The sequence below is a fragment of the Limulus polyphemus genome, unplaced genomic scaffold, assembly GCF_000517525.1.
Source record: "Limulus polyphemus unplaced genomic scaffold, Limulus_polyphemus-2.1.2 Scaffold5411, whole genome shotgun sequence".
In the NCBI taxonomy this organism is placed as follows: Eukaryota; Metazoa; Arthropoda; class Merostomata; order Xiphosura; family Limulidae; genus Limulus; species Limulus polyphemus.
Genome location: NW_013671021.1, coordinates 11309 through 17549, shown reverse-complemented (window position 1 = coordinate 17549; position 6241 = coordinate 11309). Strand labels below are relative to the sequence as shown.

General features: G+C 32.3%; 1 long non-coding RNA gene across 2 annotated transcripts; it reads left to right on the top strand.

Moving 5' to 3' along the window:
• Nucleotides 1-33: 33 nt before the first annotated feature.
• LOC106472538 lies at nucleotides 34-5666 on the top strand. Of its 2 annotated transcripts, none has more exons than XR_001291612.2 (3): nucleotides 34-56; nucleotides 2917-3045; nucleotides 5403-5666. It is a non-coding gene; the product is annotated as an uncharacterized LOC106472538 (long non-coding RNA). The 2 variants fall into 2 exon arrangements; XR_001291611.2 differs by lacking the exon at nucleotides 34-56 and adding an exon at nucleotides 1479-1501.
• The last annotated feature ends 575 nt before the right edge of the window (nucleotides 5667-6241 follow it).

Sequence of the window (6241 nt, the reverse complement as noted above, 5' to 3'; positions counted from 1 at the left end):
AAGTAATCGGTATAAGGATATGACTACTGCAACAGAAAAAAGCCACTAGATTAGCTGTAAGTAATCGGTATAAGGATATGACTACTGCAACAGAAAAAAGCCACTAGATTAGCTGTAAGTAATCGGTATAAGGATATGACTACTGTAACAGAAACAAGCCACTAGATTAGCTGTAAGTAATCGGTATAAGGATACGACTACTGCAACAGATCAAGCCACTAGATTAGCTTTAAGTAATCGGTATAAGGATATGACTACTGCAACAGAAACAAGCCACTAGATTAGATGTAAGTAATTCGTATAAGGATATGACTACTGTAACAGAAACAAGCCACTAGATTAGCTGTAAGTAATCCGTATAAGGATTTGACTACTGTAGCAGAAACAAGCCACTAGATTAGCTGTAAGTAATCCGTATAAGGATATGACTACTACAACAGAAACAAGCCACTAGATTAGCTGTAAGTAATTCGTATAAGGATATGACTACTGTAACAGAAACAAGCCACTAGATTAGATGTAAGTAATCGGTATAAGGATATGACTACTGCAACAGATCAAGCCACTAGATTAACTGTAAGTAATCCGTATAAGGATACGACTACTGCAACAGAAACAAGCCACTAGATTAGCTGTAAGTAATCCGTATAAGGATATGACTACTGTAACAGAAACAAGCCACTAGATTAGATGTAAATAATCGGTATAAGGATATGACTACTGCAACAGAAACAAGCCACTAGATTAGCTGTAAGTAATTCGTATAAGAATACGACTACTGTAACAGAAAAAAGCCACTAGATTAGCTGTAAGTAATCGGTATAAAAATACGACTACTGCAACAGAAACAAGCCACTAGATTAGCTGTAAGTAATCCGTATAAGGACACGACTACTGTAACAGAAACAAGCTACTAGATTAGCTGTAAGTAATCCGTATAAGGATACGACTACTGCAACAGAAACAAGCCACTAGATTAGCAGTAAGTAATCGGTATAAGGATACGACTACTGTAACAGAAACAAGCCACTAGATTAGCTGTAAGTAATCGGTATAAGGATACGACTACTGTAACAGAAACAAGCCACTAGATTAGCTGTAAGTAATCCGTATTAGGATATGACTACTACAACAGAAACAAGCCACTAGATTAGCTGTAAGTAATCCGTATAAGGATTTGACTACTGTAACAGAAACAAGCCACTAGATTAGCTGTAAGTAATCTGTATAAGGTTATGACTACTGTAACAGAAACAAGCCACTAGATTAGCTGTAAGTAATCCGTATAAGGATTTGACTACTGTAACAGAAACAAGCCACTAAATTAGCTGTAAGTAATCCGTATAAGGACTTGTTTCTGTTGTAGTAGTCATATCCTAATACGGATTACTTACAGCTAATCTAGTGGCTTGTTTCTGTTACAGTAGTCATATCCTTATATACCGATTACTTACAGCTAAGGATATGACTACTGTAACAGAAACAAGCCACTAGATTAGCTGTAAGTAATCCGTATAAGGATATGACTACTGTAACAGAAACAAGTCACCAGATTAGCTGTAAGTAATCCGTATAAGGATATGACTACTGTAACAGAAACAAGTCTTTCTGTTTTCACTTTGTTTAAAATATACGAAGGTTGTGGTAATTTAATGGAGATTATTTCATGCTGCGTTTGCGTTTTAACTTTGTTTAAAATAAACTAAACTTCTGGTTTATTTAATACAATAAGTTATGTTTATCGTTTTGTCTAATCAATATATTACCACTGGTTGGTTATATAAAATGAATTGTTTTGAATTACTGCAATCACAGATGGTCAGAATTAGTTAATTTTTTATATGAATTATAGAGATGCTGAAAACTTTATGCATTTTTCTTTCCATTTTAACAAACATTGTCATGTATAAATATTAGTTGAAGAGCAATCACCTATTAATGTAAAGAAGGAAACCGCATCTTTTAAGTTTATGTTTTACAACATGACAATTATTATACAGCCCTGCAGAGCTTCTCTCTGTCACAATTGAAATATGGGTTATCTAAATTGATAATTTTATATTATTGTATTAACTTTGTTCACTAAATCTGATTATCACTTTTAGACTATTGTTTAAGTATTTAATGATTAATATATTTGTGCTTATAGTAAAAGTCAATATAGTGTTGTTGTTTTGAATAATACGCAAAACTTTTAGTGCTTTAGATAAAAAAACGACTTATCTATTTTCGTAAGAAGAAGCTTACACGCTAAAGTACCACCTTAAAATATGATTTTTTAAAAACCAACAAGCCTTTCCAGTTCTTTAAAGAGCTTTTCATTAGATGGACGGCTGTTTGCTATAGTAATTACTAATCGTAGTATTCATACCTCATTGAGGGAATTTAGAAAAAGTGAAGATTTTCTATTTTTTTTTTCTGGGAAGTACTGCACAGGAAAAGTGTCCATATTGTGCTCTTTAGTCATACTCAATTCATTGCATCAAAATGATTCAATGTACAGAGCTCAAAATTTTCATATATTTTACTGATATAAACTTTTATGTTTTTATATATTAAAAGTGGTACCTTTTATTAAAAAATAATGGTTTTCTTAAGAACTTTAGTTTCTCACTACTACATTTAAAAATTACATCAACAAAGATGTAATCAAACACTCACGTAAGTCACAGTGAAAGTCGTGTTCTTGTTGTTGTGAGAAGAATACCTTTATTTGAAGTTGTGTTCTGTTATAAAGAAATGGCTGTTCTACATACCACAGTAATTTTGTAATTGTATGAATTTTAAATACCCAGAGTGTGAATTTGTTTATGGATTTATGTTTGTAGTGCCATTCAATGGATGGCGCAGCAGTTTTAATTACGTACATAGATACGTACATATAATAACATTATTAAAACAATATTTAATTTTTAGGAACTTGAATCTCATTATGACGACGTTCACCGCCATCTACAGGAAGCTAATGAACTTTTAGCTTCGTCACAGCGTACATGTAAGACCCTGCAGGAAGAAGTTAACAATTTAAAGCGTGTTATGGACTATGTAAGTGGAAATTTACTGCGTAACCCATTAACTACAAAAATGTATAGAATCTTTCAAGTTCTTCAAATAATCATCATGGTGTAGTAATACGTAAAAAAAAAATACAATATGATTTTAAGCCTGTCAAGATTCGCACAAGCCAAGTGATATATGAAAGTCGTGATCTGAATTAACATAACATAATGTTTTGGGACAACATGGGACATATTGGCTCATCTCGGCAGTGCCATCCTCTAAATTAAATTAAATAAATTAAAAAATCTTAAAGCCAGCCTTTATCATTCATATACTTATCAAGCTTTTTCTTAAAATCACTTAAATTTACTGCCCCTACGATATCTGAAGGCAACCCATTCCAAAGGCCAACTACCCTGTTAGAAAAATGAAATTGTCTTAGCTGAAGGTGACTCCTACCTTGCCAAAATTTATACTTGTATTCCCTAGTCCTACTATTCTCACTCTTAAATATGAAAAAGATGATGCATCAACACTATCAGTTCCCTTTATAATATTAAGCACCTCAATCAGATCCCCCAACTCTTCTTTTTTTCAAGAGAAAACAATTTCAGAGATTTCAACCCCTCTTCGTATGACAACCCCTCCATCCCAGACACCATTCTGGTAACCTTCTCTGAACCTTTCCAACAATTTAATGTCTTTCCTAAGGTAAGGAGCCCAAGACTGAACAGAATATTCCGAAAGTGGCCTAACCAGTGACCTGTACAATGAAATTATAACCTCTTTAGACTTGTATTCAACATTTCTCTAGATACAACCTAAAATCCTAGTTGCTGTACCACTAGCAACAGCACACTGCTTGAATGGCTTTAGAGACTGATTGACTATTACAACAAGATCCCTTTCCTTCATAACATTGTTAAGGTTATTCCCATTCAAATTTTACTTATAATTCAAATCTTATCTTGCATTTAATATAATTAAAACCCATCTGCTATTTATTTGCCCAACTCACTAAATGATTCAAATCCTTTTGTAAATCAGCAGCATCCTCTTCACAGCTAGCAACATCCAAGACTTTAATATTATCTGAAAATTTAAGAAATTTATTGACTATTCTTTCATCTATGTCATTGATGTAAATCAAAAAGAGCAAAGGTCCTAAGACTGAGCCCTGAGGTACTCCACTTGTGACATTAATCCAGTTTGACTGAATTCCATTTGTAACAACCTTCTGCTTTTTCCATCCAGCCACTCTTCTACCCAATTTGCTAACTTATCCCACACACCTACAGAGATAATTTTTATAAGCCTTTTATGTGACATCTTGTCAAGTGCTTTCTGAAAATCCAGATACACCAAATCTACACCCTTATCCTCATCTACATAAGCTAATTAACTCTTTAACAATGATTATATTACAGTTAAAATTCAATACTAGAGAAATATGATACTAAAGTAATATATAAATTAACTCTTTGAGAGAAAAAAAGGTTTAAGCTGTTGTTAACTTGAAATTGAGACAGAAAAAGAGTTAAAGTTTGTTTTGAATTTAAGTGATAGAATTAGGTAAGGTAGTTAATGAACACTGCTAATTTTTGGGCTACGTTTTACCAACTAAAAACTGGATAGATCGTCATATTAATATGATCCCACAGCTGAAAGGGCTAATATGTTCTGATATGATTCGAACTCACGACCGACAGATTGCGATTGTAATATCGTGAACCGCCAGACCTTTAGGCTAAAGCTGTTGTTAAACTGGAATTGAGATAGAAAATATTTAAAGCTATTATTAAACTGGAATTGAGAAAGAAAAGGTTTAAAGCTGTTGTTAAACTGGAATTATTATATAAACAATTGTACCAATGCATCTGACTCAAGGGATGTTTTTCTTTAGTGAAAAATATTTTATTTCAGTAGGTTCTGTTAGTAGGATTATAATTTTTTTCTTCAGTGTTAGGATATTCCAGTGACGTCAATTATGCAAGTCTTAGTTTAAGAAGTAAGTCACTATTTTGCGTTGAGAAGTAAAATAATATTTTCATACCAGTTGTCAGGTGAAATAGAAAAAAAAATAAGTAGATTTCTCAAATAAAAATAATAATTATTTTGAGCTTGTTTTTAAATGTATTTTTATAACATTTAATACAATTATAATTTTTTCTTTATATCAATAACTTTGTTCAAATACGACTTGATTTCTAAACGATAATAGTTTTAGTTGAGTAAAGTACTTAGATATTTTATATATGATATTCTATGGAGATACATCTGTAGGATATTTTCTTACTTGAATGTCTTTAACGAGAAAAACTAAATAATAAGTAGTAACCTGATGTCCTCAAATTATGTTTAAAATACTTTGGGGTACATTTTTTTCTGTATTTTTTTTTCAGGGATCCAACAGTTGCAAGTAATTTAATCATCCTCACCCTGTGAAGCTTCGAGCCAAACACCCTTACGAGTGGACGCTATCGACCCCGTGAATTGATAAATTAGTTTTAGGACTTCCGATTTTAAATTTCTTTTGTGACGTGTAAAACATCCGACTGGCTGTTTTTTCTTTCTGCATGTTTTAGGGTTAAGCTTTCACTACTTACACAGTATGATCACATGTAGTATTCGAGTTAAGAGAAATAAAAGATGCAGTAAAAACTGTCGAGAAGAGACTGAATAGTTAAGCATAAGAACCCTACAGATCATCAACATGACTACTTAGTTAAACTGTCACAAGTACAGAGAAATAAGACAATACTATTTAAGAAGACGTTAAATAAGGTGCTACAGCGTAACTTGAAACTTTCATCATTAGAGTGGAAATCTTATGTTAGAAGAATTGAAGATTAAACTAAATAAATTCATTTGAATTATTAGTTTGGTTGCCTTGACGTACACATCACGAATTTTAAGACCCCAATTTCATTATCTTAAAATAGTATATTTTCAATAACTTATGATACACGGAAGTTATAGGGAAATTTTCCAATTTATTCTTAATTTTTCTATGCCTATACTATTTAGTCAGGTGATTTTGTCATATATTTTTCTCTGTATAAGTCAAATGAACGGAAGAGAATGAGCTCCGGTGGTTCACTAGTAGGCCTGATGGCTTATAACGCTAACAATGGGTGTTCGATTCATGCAGTGGATATAGTGCAGATTACTCATTGTGTGTATTTGTGCTAGGAAACAATTCAACTCAATTATAATACGGTTATTCTAACAAATATTTTTG